At 42.8% G+C, this 16,264-nt stretch overlaps 2 pseudogenes; both read right to left on the minus strand.

Moving 5' to 3' along the window:
* Window positions 1-719: 719 nt before the first annotated feature.
* Window positions 720-11,195, minus strand: LOC136461068 (uncharacterized; annotated as a pseudogene).
* Window positions 11,196-11,882: 687 nt separating this feature from the next.
* On the minus strand, window positions 11,883-15,581 carry LOC136459188 (CDP-diacylglycerol--glycerol-3-phosphate 3-phosphatidyltransferase 1, chloroplastic-like; annotated as a pseudogene).
* Between the last annotated feature and the right edge of the window lie 683 nt (window positions 15,582-16,264).

Raw genomic sequence — 16,264 nt, forward strand, 5'->3', positions numbered from 1 at the left:
AATATATACCATTATAATATAGATAACAAATAGTATAAATAAATGGTTTAATGAGTTAATAATATATAGAAATAGATCTTCAAAAATTGTCACGTGTGTGTTAGAAACTTTTTGAAGATTTATTTTTGTAACTTTTTTGGGTAAGGTCTATTTGACCCCTGAACTATCAAGGTAGTTTGATTTACCTCCCACAAGGGTCTTGACTAATGTTGTGCCACATGAGACGTATGACAGTGCTCGTTCATTTCATCCCATGAAATTCTTATCCTCTTTCTCTTCATCAATATGGTGCAAAATTGTTGTTTCTATTGAGGTGACATCCTATTTATGGCCATGAAACCACCACTCCCACTAAGTCTGATCTTAGAGCAACTTCAAGATTCTTAACCATCTCTAGGAGGTAATTATTGGATTTTATGTCTAAAACCAATGGGTTTTTTTTGGGGGTGGGGGGCGCTCATTCCAGCCTTGTGCTTCCTCTCATCCTCAAGGGCGCAGCGCAGGCGACCCTTTCTCGATAGGACCGGCCAATGGGGACGATTGTCGGTCTACTACCAAGGAGGGAGGCCGTGGGAGGGTTGTTTTCTAGAGAGGCTTCAAAGCATTTTTGGCTCTAGATTTTTAAGTATGTTGGAGTTGCTCTAAGGGTCCATGCTCGACATGAAACCGTGCAAAAATCATGCAGTTACTAGCCTTGATTTTCTGAGGTCTAGCAATCAGGAGCATATCATAAACTTAAGTACTTAATTTAAACTTGACCTCACCAACATCAAGTCTCACTACTAAGACTAAGAAGAATCCAAGACTAACATAGTACTGCAGAATGGATCAGGTCCATGCTGTGCAAAAGGGTGGACAACTGTGAAGCAACTCACTGAGCTCTAAAGACGTCATCATCATGTTCATTGTTAACTAACCCTACATATCGTCGTCGTCATCTTCATTATCCATCTCATTGTCCTCGTCATCCATCTCTTCTTCATCGCTGTTGTAGTCTTCATCCTCCATCTCATCTCCATCATCATTGTTATCACTCCATGCATTACTACCCTTTACCTTTTCTCGATTTTCTTTCAGCATCTTATCTAAGGTGTCCTGTTTCTTCAACTCTTCCAGACTCACACCCCACCTCTCTGCTCTTTCAATATCCTCATAAAAATTTACTTGTATTTTCTCCAAGCCGATGCCAAGTGCTACCATAGCAGCTACTGTCTTCCTGATTTTGACATCATCCTTGGAACATTGTATTATGAGTGTTTCAAGGAGTGGGCACTAATGTCATTCCAGCAATTGACATTGAACTTGTTGTTTCTTCTTTCGTTGCCTTGTAAAGCTGCAAACGACAAGAGAAATAAAAAGACACTTTCTTGATCTTCTCTAGCAAAAGCAGTAATAATTGTAAATGAAGCATACCTTTCTCTGCTTTAAGGTAAGCTTTTCAAGTCTTGGTGAAAGCTGGAGGAAGCGAACTACAACGTACAAGTCATTGGTCAAACACCATCCACCAATTTCAAGAGTTACAAGATTGTCGAACAATGAGCTTGTAGGCAGTTCCTTTTCATAGCCTAGATTTTCAAGACGGTAGGTCAGTCATAACTAGAATAAAACATATGCCAGGATATTGACAGACATAATAGTAATGAACAAATAAGTTTTGAAACGTAGGCATAGCCGCCAATCATCAAATGGCACCACTGCACAACATATCATGGAGCACAACAGGCCCTAAGCTTTCGTGCCACATCTAACAATCAATTTGTACATACAAACTGCACAAGAACGAAGGCATCACTACTGAACTCCCAAAAATATTTATATTATATTTATTGGAGCACAGAGAATCTAGATTGAGAGATACAACAGAATCCAAAACTTACGATCTTAAGAAGAATCATTTTTTTATTTCTGAAGCACATTTTTGCAGTCAAGATTTTTCATTCTAGTAAGTTGCATAGTTTATTGTCAATCAGTACATAAATTTTGTACCACTAAACCATCAATAAGGATGGCCAATCATATTTCTAGCAAGCAACAACATTGCCAGTGTTTGTGCAATTGTTGGAGCTTCAACTAATCAAAGGAAGTTGTTCAACATCACTTTTATTCTGCTTATAAACACAATAAATACATAACATATCCAGATGGACTAGAAAAAAAATGAAAAATTGCTTGTCATGAGTAGCATACAAAAAAAAGATCAACCAGTTTCCATTCAGAATATTCATAGCACTGAAACAGGGGAACTTGTAATGAGTCAAGCATACCTTTATGTTAGAACCGCATAATGCAAGTCCCTTGGCATGCAAAACAATACCAATAAGATCAGACTGACCATCAAAAGTGCATCCAGAACACCAAGTATCTATATGTGCACCCTCTAGAGATGGCCGCTTTTGCCAAGAAATTTCTTCCAGTGGCCAGCCTATGCACTCAAAGTGAGTGAGATGAGGGGCAGCAACAGTGAGTCATTTGCCTCGACCAAAGAAGCCATGAATTTCTAGCGTTTTTAGCATGTTTGATTTTACAAGTTCAAGATGCTGTGTAGAGTTGCTCAAATGCACGTCCTCTAGGCCAGGGCTCCCACTAATGATTTGCCGAAGAGACAAAGTATCCACCTCCACATCACAGAGATTCAACTTTTTGAGGGAAGGAAGACATATTTTGTCTAGCAACATAAGCCCCTCATGTTCAAGATCATCTTCAGGAGCTTCTCCTATCTGTAAATTTAGCTCCTCAAGCGAACGACAAGTGAAAATGCAATGAGGCAGAAAAGTCTTGTCATACCGACCCAGGTTCACATCTAGCACTTTGATATCATGATTCATGGCATATTGAATCCACGTTCTCACATCCTTGAAGTTTATGAGATGGTAGCCTTTAAAGCACACCTGGAATTTATGCAAGTCTACATTTTCACGGCGGAGCAACATGTTGTTGATGACGCGGGCAAACTTGTCATACTTCCAGTGTTCATATTCTCCATAGTTGATTCGTATGGATCCATCTGAATCCATAGCAGCCCTAACTAGGATTCCTTACCACACAAACCTGCCACGCAAGCATTCCACAATTAATACATTAAACGATGATTGACGGGGGGAATAGAACAGCCCAAACATTTCATATATTATCTTTACGTCAATATGAAAGTTTCGATTGTTTAGCTGGTGGTCTTTTTGCATAAAGGAATGAAATCTGGTAGTACATCATACTAATTGTTATTTTAATTGTTAGTTGAGAGCGGATCTGTCGATGTTTCACCACCGATAGCTTGCCACGGGGTATCCGGGGCAGTTTGTTTGGGCTTCAGCATATGTAGAACTTGACAATAAATGCAAGAGACAGTCGATTTATCCTGGTTCGGACCCTCGATTGTGATCGAGTAATAGCCCTACGTCCAATCGGTGTTAGCCTTTGTGTTGGATTGATTGTAAAGTGTTGTCTCTAACTCTCTTCTGCAGGAACTCCGCCCTCCTTTATATAGTCAGGAGGCTAGAGTCCTAGTCGATTTACAATGAGAGTTCCTAGTAGGATTACAGAATAATACTACTACTAAGATTACATAGAAAGAATCCTAGTTAGACTAGATCTTCTCCCTTCCTTGAGGGGTATCCCGTGGGTCCCGCATCGACAAGCCCCCGAGCACTTCATGGTTGAGCTCTGGAAGCCTCGTCTTGTTCCTTCAGGCCTTGCCGAGTAGGAACAAGCGTCGTCCGAGTGCTTTCTTGAGCGAAACCGTGTAGCGTTTCGTGAGATCTTCGGGTGGTGTGTACCTTTTTTTTGAAGAAAAAGTACTCCCATCTGGGTGTAGCCCCCGAGCCTCTTGCTATTTGGAATAAGGAGCTAGAGGGTCTTGTCTTGAAATTGCTCTGATTCTTCGTCAAAGGGCTTCCGAGCATATACCTGGGTTCTTTATCAAAAAGAACTCAGATATAGCTTGGTCCGAGTTCTTTTTGTCTTGAGGCCTTTAAGTGGTCTGTCTTGAAGAAGTCTTCTCGGTGACGTGTGCTTTTTTGAAGAAAAAAAGTGCACTCACTGAGTGTAGCCCCGAGCCTCTTGCTATTTGGAACAAAAAGTTAGAGGGTCTTGAATCTTATGTTTTTTGAAAACTCATGTCTTGAAGAATTTTTCTGATGTGCGCTTTTTTGAAGAAAAAGTGCACTCACTGAGTGTAGCCCCTGAGTCTCTTGCTATTTGAAACAAAGAGTTGGAGGGTCTTAAATCTGAGTTGTTCAAAGAACTAAAAACCTCTCCTGTTGCAGCCCTCGAGCATATATCTGGGTTCTTTTATTCAAAAAGAATTGGATCTTGGCATATTCTCTAGTAGTCTGCTGTTGTTAGATGTAGTTGAGAAATGGATCGTTGTGTTCTCATGTCGTGTTTAAATGGGCCTGGTGGGCCGCGTTTTTATTGCTGGTGATATTTTTGCTGCTATAGTTCCCTCTCTAAGGTCTTCTGTTCGTCTTGAGGGTTTTATGAAGAAGATAGCTAAGTGAGTGAATCCTGGTTATGTTTCTTTGCTTCTGTTTTCCTTTTTTCTGATTCATATTCTTATCATCGAGTTTCCTTATCATCTTGCAGACCCTCGCCTTCCCTTAACCCTCAGTCGACTAGCGCGCCCCAGTGTACTGAGTCTCAGGACCCGAAATGTACGGTCGGCGAGGTGGCTATGAGGGAGACAGGGTTCCCTGGTGATCATGCTGTTGCTGATTTGGTGGCTCCAGGGGTGGCCGTGGTGGTGGATCCATCTGAGGAGGTAGCCGGGGCTTCCCAAGATATGACCCTGGTCTTGCCTTCTAAGCATCGGCCGGCTTCTCCCTCTGCTCCTCTTGCTATTGGTGGTCAGCGTTTGGATGATGATGTGTTGCAACAATTTGATGCCACTTATCGGTTGTCAGAGCTGATCACTGCCTAGGGAACCTTTGCGACTTCTTTTGGGGAAAACTCCAGGCTAGTTTTTCTGAAGTTTTTTCTTTAGATGTTCGCCTTTCTTCTATTCTTATTCTCTCTCTCTTTTTGTTCAGTCTTTTTCTCAGGATCATATCGGCTTCTTTTTCTTGTCAAAGGGAGGAACAGGCTTTCCGTGCCCAGGTGGTTGAGGCAGAAAAGCGGAGGGATGCTGCTGTCCAGGAGGCCTTGAAGAATGTGGAGGCCATGAAGAATGAGTGCAATGGTATTGCGGGTTCTTTTTGTTTCCTTTTGTATTCAAATTTCCCTTTCTGCTGACTTGTTTTTTTTTGTGCCTGGTCTAGCTCTCCGAGTTGAAAAGCAGAAGCTCTTGGAAGGTATTGAGGAAATGAAGATACTTGTTCACAATAGTCACAACAGAGCTGAGGAGGTAATTACTCGTGCTGAAGAAGAACTCGCGTTTGCCAAGTTGATTAGGCGTGGAGCTGACAGGGATCTTGTGCAGGTCCAAAAAACTGTTGAAGTCTTGACTGACAAGTTGGCGACGGCTACTGAGAACTAAAATGCTTTGTGGAAATCATTTTGGTCAGTAGCCAATCTTCTCCGGACTCCAACAGATAATGGTCAATCTTGGGCTCAGTTTATTCCTCAAGTTCTGACCCATCTCTAGGAGTTCGTGAAGAGATGCGCCCAACTATGTACCAGAAATGTTTTTGCCCAGGTCCGGGTTCTTGCTCTGGAGGTGCCTTTGTCCAAGATTGTAGAGGAAGCCGAGAGTCAAGAATATCTAGATGCCGTTGAAAAGGCGAAGCCTGAGGTCAAAGATTTAGCCAGGAGGATTGTGGATAATCTTAATATTGATATTTTTCTTCTCCTGATGATGATGCTTGATGTAATTGACCTTTGTACTCCAGCCTCTGTAGTAGAATATTATACTTCTTTTTGAATAAAGATTCTTTATTTTTTGTTGATGTCTTCTTTGCCTGGAGGTCTTCGCCTTGTTTATTCTTTAAATGAGTTGTCCAAGTGATCGGAATTTTTTTCGAGTAGTCGTTTGTTGGTCGTGGTGCGCATCCATAGTTTATGGTGGTCGTGTTGTTTTATCCGTTGTAGGATCGCTCCTTGATAGGTCAAGCGTCTGTATGACTTTTATCTGCGCCGTGTAATCAACTCAGTATATGCACATCGTTGTCTTGTCAAATCTTCTTGATTTTGTCAAGTGCTTGTCAGGCTTTCGTCTGCGCCGTGTAAACAACTCGGTATATGTAGACCGTTGTCTTAACAAACTTTCTTGATTTTTTTGAGTACTTGTCTGGCTGCCGTGTAAACAACTCAGGTTAAGTAGATCTTTGTCCTGACAACCTTTTTGTTCTTGTTAGTACTGAAGAGACTTAGGACCAGCGATCTCAAGTATCTTCAGCTTCTTTTTAGCTTTTTTGCTTAACTCGAGATGTGGCCAGCATCTGGCTCTTTCCCTGGTTGTCTTAGGATCGATTCAGGTGTTGGCTTATCAGCTACCCTTATCGGCAGGCTCAAGCATCTTTTCGGTTTTTTTGTTCACGGCTGGTATGCTTAGGCATAATTTCAGCCATTTTGCTTTTTGGTTCGGGTGTTAGCTTATTAGCTACCCTCATAGGCGGACTCATGCATCTTTTTAGCTTTTTTGCTCTCGGTCGGTATGCTCAGGCATAATTTCAGCCATTTTTCTTTTTGGTCAGGTGTTAGCTTATTAGCTACCCTATCGGCAAGCTCAAGCATCTTTTCAGCTCGTTTGATCTCGGTCGGTATGCTCAGGCATAATTTCAGTCATTTTGCTTTTTGGTTCGGGTGTTAGCTTATTAGCTACCCTCATCGGCGGGCTCAAGCATCTTTTCAGCTCTTTTGCTCTCGGCCGGTATGCTCAGGCATAATTTTAGCCATTTTGCTTTTTGGTTCGGGTGTTAGCTTATTAGCTATCCTCATCGGTGGGCTCAAGCATCTTTTTAACTCTTTTGCTCTCGATCGGTATGCTCAGGCATAATTTCAGCTATTTTGCTTTTTGGTTCGGGTGTTAGCTTATTAGCTACCCTCATCGGCAGGCTCAAACATCTTTTCAGCTCTTTTGCTCTTGGCCGGTATGCTCAGGCATAATTTCAGCCATTTTGCTTTTTGGTTCGGGTGTTAGCTTATTAGCTACCCTCATCGGCGGACTCAAGCATCTTTTCAGCTCTTTTGCTCTCGAACGGTATGCTCAGTGAAAACAATTAGGGGAAAGCCATAATAAGACATATGTTGTCGAGGAACACCATCTTTATTGATTATAAACGTTGATATACTTAGTGAAAACAACTTTGGGAAAGCCATAATAAGACATATGTTGTCGAGGAACACCATCTTTATTGATCATGAACGATGATCTCTTGTGGCTTGTATATATATTCTTCCTTGAGTTATTTTCATGCATAGAATCTTCTTAGTTGGCTGATGTGCCATGTATTGCTGACTTCTTTTCCATCTTCAGTTATCAACTTGTACGTGCCTGGTCCAGTGACTTTTATGACAATAAAAGGACCTTCCCATGGACTGAGTAGATTATGGCATTCGTCAGTTTTTTTTATTCTTCTTAGTACCAGGTCTCCAATTTGGAGTGATCGAGGCTGGGTATTCTTGTTGTAGTGGTGTCTTAAACCTTGGAGGTATCTGGCTGATTGAAGGGTAGCGTTTACTCTGACTTCTTCTATACTGTCGAATTCTAATTTTCGGGTGTGTTCTACTTCTCCTTCGTCATATTGTTCTATCCTTGGTGACGTCCAGATCAAGTCGGCAGGTAGTACGGCTTCTAATCCATAAACTAAGAAGAAAGGTGAGTATCCGGTGGCTCTGCTTATTTGAGTTCGTAGCCCCCATACTACTTTGGGTAATTCTTCAATCCATTTGGATCCATAGTCCACTAGTTCTTCATACAATCTTAGTTTTAATCCGGCTAGTATGAGTCCGTTAGCCCTTTCTACTTGTCCATTGGCTTCTGGATGTGTGACTGATGCGTAATCTATGCCGAAGCCGTAATCCTATGCCCAACTTTGGAATTCTATAGCTATGAAGGGAGAACCCAAATCTGTGATGATTCGATTGGGCATGCCGAAGCGGTACATAATGTCTTGGATGAACTCGACTGCTTTGACTGTGGTGTATTTTGCATGTGGTTTGTATTCAATCCACTTGGTGAACTTGTCAATTACTACAAAGATGTACTCGAAACCGCCCTTTGCTTTCTTGAGAGGTCCTACTTGATCCAGCCCCTAGCAGGAGAAAGGCCAAGCGGGTGGGATACAGATGGGATTGTGAGCTGGTACATGAGCTTGTCTTGCGAACATTTGACAACCTTTGCATTTTTTGATGAGTTCTTCTACGTCTTTCAAAGCGGTTGGCCAGTAGAATCCGGTGCGGAATGCTTTGCCGACTAGTGTTCTTGAAGCAGTATGATTTCCACAGCAACCTGAGTGTATTTCGTCTAAAATCTCTTTGCCTTTTTCAAATGAGACACATTTTAGGAGTACTCCTAATGATGTGGCTCTTCTGTATAGCTTGTCCCCTACTAGGACGTAGTTCTTACTTCCGCGAACAACCCGGGTAGCCTCCTCTTTTTCTGCTGGCAACTTATTCTCTTTAATATAATCAATAAAAACATGGGTCCATGAGGTGGTGATTACCAAAATCTAGGTGCATTTAGCTAGGAGTTCAGGGGTTATCTCACCGGGTTGTTTGATAGAGGGAGCTGATAACTCCTCTATGAATACGCCGGGTGGGACCTTCGCCCTGTCCGATCTGAGCTTGGCGAGGACGTCTGCCGCAATATTAGAATCGCGCAGGACATGTAGAATTTCCAATCCTTGAAAATGTTTTTCGAGTTTTCGTATTTCAGCATAGTAAGCGTCCATGTTTTCTTTGGTGCAGTCCCAAACTTTGTTGACTTGGTTGATGACTACTGTCGAATCGTCGTATACGAGTAATCGCTTGATTCCGAGGGTAATTGCTATTTGGAGCCCGTGGATGAGGGCTTCGTATTCTACTTCATTGTTTGTAGCTTGCCATAATATCTGAAGGACATACTTGAGTTGTTTTCCGTCTTGAGAAATGAAGAGAACGCCTGCACCGGCTCCGCCTAGCTTGAGCAATCCATCAAAGTACATCTTCCAATGGTCAAGGATGGTATTTGACATAGGTTGTTGAATTTCTGTCCACTCGGCAACAAAATCGGCAATGGCTTGAGATTTAATTGCCTTCCGTGGGGTAAAATCGATATTGAGAGCACCAAGTTCAACTGCCCACTTAGATATGCGCCCTGTTGCGTCTCTACTGTGTAGGATGTCTCCGAGTGGAAAATCTGTCACCCCGGTAATCTTGTGACTTTCAAAATAGTGGCGAAGCTTGCATGAAGAGCAACCTAGGTAAATCAACTGCAGTAGAGCCGCGGAGGCATATGGATAATATCCAGAGATATATGACGATTAAAGAATATTTGAAAAAATATTAAACCATGACTTAGCTTGATTAACGGCCGCGTGGTAGAATCAGCGCGCGATCCTGATATTTTGCGCTCAGGAGACCCCAGTGGTTGTAGCCCCCGAGCATCAGTTTGCGAGTACTTGGACATGAGCTGTCGAGTAGTTGGTCACCGCAGCCAAAATAGTCGGAAACTATGACGAGTAGTCAGACAACTGGCTTGCTTTCGGCTCGGGTCGCAGCCGAACAACTGGCTTGCCCCTGGCTCGGACAGCTTGACGTAGTTGTACCATGACCCGACTTCTTGAGGGGACTCTGAATGTACTTCGAGTTGTATTCTTGATAGGATGATGCCGCGTTCTGGAGCCTCGCCAGAAAAGAACTCGGTTTTTCGAAAGAACTCGGGTAAGACTCCATCTCAGATGCGGAGCCTGAGTTTGAGTCGGATGCGCAAAGACGCGAAATCTGAGTTGGATCGGACATCACGAGCTGCGCGAATCTTCCGGTGAGTTGATCTGTCGTAGTCGCCGAAATAAAAAGGTCTTCAAGGTGATCTGAATCTTCGAGAAGACGGCTTCGGAGCTTGCCATCGTCGCTTGCCTCGCAGATCCATGAACCGAAGATGAAGGTTGATCCCGTCGAGAAGATCATGTTGTCGAGATCCGTCGAGCTCTCGGATGCAAATTCGCCGAAAGCCCCTACCTAGCGCGTCAGCTGTCGATGTTTCACCACCGATAGTCTGTCACGGGGTATCCGGGACAGTTTGTTCGGGCTTCAGCGTATGCAGAACTCGACGGTAAACGTAAGAGACAGTCGATTTATTCTGGTTCGAACCCTCGATCGTGATCGAGTAATAGCCCTACGTCCAGTCGGCGTTAGGCTTTGCGTTGGATTGATTGTAAAGTGTTGTCTCTAACTCTCTTCTGCAGAAACTCCGCCCTCGTTTATATAGTCAGGAGGCCAGAGTCCTGATCGGTTTACAATGAGAGTTCCTAGTAGGATTACAGAATAATACTACTACTAAGATTACATGAAAAGAATCATAGTCAGACTAGATTTTCTCTCTTCCTTGAGGGGTATCCCGTGGGTCCCACATCGACAGGATCCGAGAACCCGAGTATGTGATCGGAAGAGACTGACATGATTTGCCCGTCGCAACTTTGCCCAAACTTTAAACTGTAAGCGATTATTGCCGAATCTTGCAAGTCACTAAGCGATTACTGCCGGCTTATCGCATATCCAAAACTTCAGACCATGAAAAGTTAGGGTTTTTTTTAAGACGGATACTGTTATTTGCTTATAACCAAATAAAAAAGATCTTTCTAACAACACACAAAGAGAAGGTATTCAAGATTCAAACTTGGCATTTTTGCGGAGAGCAGCAATTCGCTTGCGATGAAAATGAAACACAATGGCGCACAGTAAAGCAAAGAGGGGACATGAGATTTCGGGAGCAAGAACACGCTACGATACCAATGCTATCACAAAATGCGAGCAAGTAGGTTGGAGGAAGGTGGATTTACCGGCAATGGAGAGACTATGCTTCACTCGAAATCGCCTCGATGGAAGCCGCCGCCAACGCCTGGTTTCAGGTTTATCGTTTGGGGGTTTATAGGCGGAATCGGGTGACGGGTCACGGGTGTCAGGTTTACGTGCTCACAGCGAGTTACAACGGCCCAGGCGAAAAGCGAGCAGAACCAGACGGGGATGGCCGGATGGGCCTCCACGACGCTGGTGTCTGGTTACAGATTACAGCCGAGGAGGTAAAACGGACCGTGCACCGGAAACCGGAAAGCTGCCGCCATTTCGCGATCACACGTCCATTCACTTTTCTCAATATTTTTATTTTCTCATTCTCACTTCCATTCCCTCCCCCCCCTTCTTTTTTCTTTCCTTTTCTCTTTTCCTTTTTGTCTCAATCTATTCATTTTCTTCTATACACTATGAACAAATTACTAAAAAAAATTGTGACGGGTCACACGTACATGACTACACTTTCTATCCTACCAGTGCATGACTACACTTTCTATCCTACAAGTTGAGTTAGGTCTAGCCGCCATGCAAATTGATGTTGCATCTTGTATATTGTTACGGTTTGCAAAATAGGGCAGTGAACTGTTTAATTGTAACAATCTGGGACTTCTTAAAGTTCGCAAAATATAGGAAAGTAAACTGTTTAATTGTAACGATCTGGGACTTCTTTTTCATCTTGCAGGATTATAACGTTGCATCTAAGCCCGCTAGAATGAAGTGATTAGGAAAAGATGGGAAATTCAACTCCGGGTGACTTTTCTCCCTCCCTCTTCCTGAAAGAATGAGGTATGTAGAGTCAAAGCATTTATGTTCAACACATCAACTGAATGGTTGGATCTCAGTACATACCCGTTCAATCCATACGGTGGAAAACACAACACATTTCCGTTCTTCCGGAGGGTCAGTTGCATTGATACATGGACATACTTGTAAATGTATTTAACCTGCAGACATCTGGAAGCATGACATCACCTAGCATTCACCATTTGCCAAAGTTTTTCTAAATCAGTTCAAGTATTCCGAAGTACATATGTACACTGACAACATAGCTAATGTGTTTGGCCAAAGCAAAAGCAAATGTTCGGCTAGTTTGCCCTCTGATAATTGGATGAACACTCTAGGCCGAAACTTGGCGAAAGTATCCACAACTTAACTAGGCCTACTGCACAAATCATGCAACGATTACATTCATGAGACGGTTCTTCGCTTCTTTCTCCAATCTTGCCCAATTTTTTTGCCATTAAGGAAATTCATGAGGGCGAAGGGGGCAACAAGACCTATAGTTGTGCAGTTGCAAATTGGGAAGTTCACAAAGCTTAAGAGACACAGTGGCATGCCTGATACATGTCAGTAAGTCACTGGATGTCTGTCATCATCAGCAGCAGCAGCAAATTAATCCATGAACTGCCTACAGCAACAGTCACCGACTCCTTGGTTTGATCCGGTAGTACTTCACACCATAACCTATTGTGGAAGTGATTGTCGTAGTAGCTACAAGCCAACTGCAGGGGGAGGGAGTCATTTAGCATAATACCCAATGTTAAAAAAAGTGCTAGGTGATGCTAGGCATTTGCACTTTCTGAAGATGGCTACAGTAATAAAGAAAATCTAGCACATCAGAACAAAAAATTAATGTTATCATGCATCCATACATAATATGACCACAGTTCATCTTTCTCCATCTCTAATCTGTCCCATTTTCATGCACAGATTAAGCCCAACACCTTTACACGGAAACAAGGGCGGTGCAGCTCGGCCTAGCACCTAGGCACCGCCTGTTTAAAAGGAGATAACACCATGATTTAAAATAATAGACATCATTTCATTAGGCATTCAAATAGTTACTTCAAGTGTTATTCTGCAGTATTTACAGACTATAGTAGGTGCATTGTAAATAAACCAGATTTACCAAACAAATGCTCATGTGAGGTCAACCTTTGTGTTACACCGGGTAAACTCATAGTTTAATTAGTCCACTCTGACATAAGAACGCATGCAAGCACATAAAGACAAAGACTAGAGAAACAACAGTTGAAATATGGAAAAGAAATCACCTCAGGAGTGTAATGTAATTCTGAGTTTCCTCTGTGCCAAATTCTGGCTGAAGAAGTGCAGCGGCAACCAACATCAATTGGAATACTGTGTTCACCTGCAATCAACAACTATTATCATGTTTCCACCCGATGGGTCAATAAGCATACAGGATTTAATGCTGTGTGAACATAGGCATACCTTGCTGATGAACAGAGGCTCAACCTTTTCGCGATGAATCGCATCTAAGTTAACAAATTCTGACCAACTGTTCCACTGGCACAAATTCGTAAAGGACATTCAGCTTAATTGAAAACCTTCCACACTTGATGAATCACAAAAAAGCATATATATAATAGTACCTTCCATCCCAGACTAGAAGCCCGCTTGTAGAAAGCACCACCCACAAGAAGCAAGTCTCTTACAACAACGAGGCCAACAAGACCAGCTTCAAGTGAAACAAGCAGCACACAAGTTAAAATATTGATTAAAACCAGAACCTTCAGACAAATACAAATATAATGTCAAAAACTATGAGCTATTTTACTAAGGAAATTTTGCAATACAAAACAAACATATTGATGCTTGCTGATCTACTCACGATGTAAAAGATCTTTTTCAACCATGGCAACAGCAACACAGCCAATCAAAACCTAAGCAACACCATAGATATTGCACATCAGCTTAGCAGCACAGTTAACATAGAAACAAAAATGGAAAGTGTTGGTTTAACCTTGTCAGCCAGAGGGTCCAAATATGATCCAAAGACAGAATTGATGCCCATCTTTCTCGCTAAAAAGCCATCCAACTATGTTCAAACAACAACGTAACAGAAGAAATGAGTAATATTGTACTGGATTTTGCAGTTTTCAAAGGTGCAATTCTTACCCAATCACTTGCACCCGAGACAGCCAATGTGGCAAAGGCAGGAAGATACCATTCATTCACGATCATCCTATAGTGCATGGAGTTCATAAAAAGGGCGTACCCAGTGCAGAGAGCTCCCGCTCTGTGCAGGGTCTGGGGAAGGGTGTCAGTGGCAAGCCTTACCCTCGCCTGTGCAATGCGAAGAGACCGCGACTCGAACCCGGGACCTTCCGGTTACAGGCGGTAAGACTCTACCGCTTGCACCAAGCCCGCCCTTCGCATGGAGTTCATAAGAAAAAAAAAACAGGTCCATAGAGAAGAATAGAGAATAATAATGTACAGCATAGAGAGCAAGATAAAACATTGAGGACAGAAGAACCGCAAATTCATCAAAATATCCAGAACAACAGAACCAAAGACAAAGGTCTAATTTGACTTTTTCACAAACATTCAGTAGATGAGAATGGACAACACAAAGCCATCAAAGAGATGGCGCAATGGTACCGATAAGCATAGAGATTGATGTGTACAACTAGAATAGGCCTCCAAGAATTCAAGCTATGTTGAAGCAAAAGCTGCAGCTGATTGCCTGATCTCAGCATTCAAAAATGTTGACACATAAGCTGAGCCATTTGCGTTATGAAATATCACTTTGCATGCAAACAACCCAACTTTAGTGCTCCTTCCTAATATGTGCCAACTTGAACGATCAAATTGAAGCACATGTTTATATGACCATAGGTAACATCATTAAATAACTAACATGTTTCAACTCCAAAAACCCATAATCCTCATACCCAGCCGTTAATAGAGTGTGCAAGCCTTGGTGACCAGATATTCTAATTAAAATCCTGGAGCAGCTCTACTTTAGAGAAATAGGCCGGTTCAAATTGTTGATCTGGATTCTCTCTGTCACCCCAATTCAAATATTCCGAGTTCCCAATCGTTAATCAATAGATCCATACACATATCATTCAGGGGTAGCTTTTTAAGATCATGGTACATATATGCCATCAACTAAATAAAAACAATTAAACAGTGAGATGGTTCCTGGAATAAAGGCAAGGTCGAAATGAAGAGATCATGGTTATTTATGGTTCAAGTTTGAACCCTCCTAGGTGTCAGACCAACTGCCAATTGCCGAACCTCTAGGCAAACTATCACCACGCTGGATACAGCTCTAACTGAAGGTAAACACGAAAAACAGATGAGAACACTCACCATCCAATGACCGGCCCTGACACCATCCGTCCAATCGACACCAAATTGGGCGCATTCAGAAACCTCTCACCTCCACATCCCACAGTTCCCGAAGACGCAGCAACCTCCGCTTCACCCCCGGAGATCCGCCTGTGCTCCCACCTCACGGCGTCCGCGACGGCCAGCGCGCGGCCGCCGGCGAGGGCCTGTGCCCTGCGGAGCTTGGCACCAAGGGCGGCAGCCGCGGCCGTGAGCGGTGTCGCCGACTGCGACAGCATCCATGGGGCCGACGAGAGGAACAGCGGGGCCGCCGGACCGGATGGGGACATGGGTGTGCACGGCGCTGGCGGCGGGGGAGGCGGCGGCGGTAGTGGTGGTGGGGGAGGATGAGGCGTCGAAGGTGTGGAGGGAGAGGAGCGGCCTGGAGTTCGAGATCGGGGTGGCGCGCCTGCGTATGAGAGGGTTTAGGGTCTTGAGGAAGGCCATGGCCGTGGATCGCGGAGCATTGCAGTGGGTATCGCCGTATCGGCCCCGGCGGTCGGAGCAAAGAGACCTTCTTGCGCGGGACATCTAATTATCGTAAAAAGTCTACTAACCCCACCTTTTATACTTGTCTACTTCACCCCCAATTATGCCCCTAACTATGAAACCGTCTGTTTTACCCCTAAATTTTCTAAAACCGTCTATTTTACTCCCTAGGCGGGTTTTCAGCGACGGTTTTGCTACGGTAGCAGCGGATTTGCTACGGTGGATTGCTACAGTACCTATGGTTTTGAATTTTCTTTTTTTTATTTATTTTTGTTGAATTTTTGAAAATCATAGTAAATCATAGAAAATCATAAAATGAAAAATCTAATTTTATTGGACTCCACATGAGTAAATCTACATAGTGAATATATAATACGGTATGCTTTAGTACAAAATTTTTACTGTAGCCTTAGATTAATTGAAAAATCTAATTTTGTCTGTAATTAATTGGAATAATTCATAGCTGCAGCTTCTATGGTCCAATTGTGGTGAAATTTTAATGGTACGCTAATTATTGTATGCTTGAACTATAGTAAAAATTTCGTACTTATTGGACTATATATAACTTAGTTATAGATAAATTCTAATTAATTACAGACAAAATTAGATTTTCCAATTAATCTAAAGCTACAAAAAAAATTTGTACTAAAGTATACCATATTATATATTCACTGTATAGATCTACTCATGTGGAGTCCAATAAAATTAGATTTTT

This window comes from Miscanthus floridulus, chromosome 6 (genome assembly GCF_019320115.1).
Source record: "Miscanthus floridulus cultivar M001 chromosome 6, ASM1932011v1, whole genome shotgun sequence".
NCBI classification, from domain to species: domain Eukaryota; kingdom Viridiplantae; phylum Streptophyta; class Magnoliopsida; order Poales; family Poaceae; genus Miscanthus; species Miscanthus floridulus.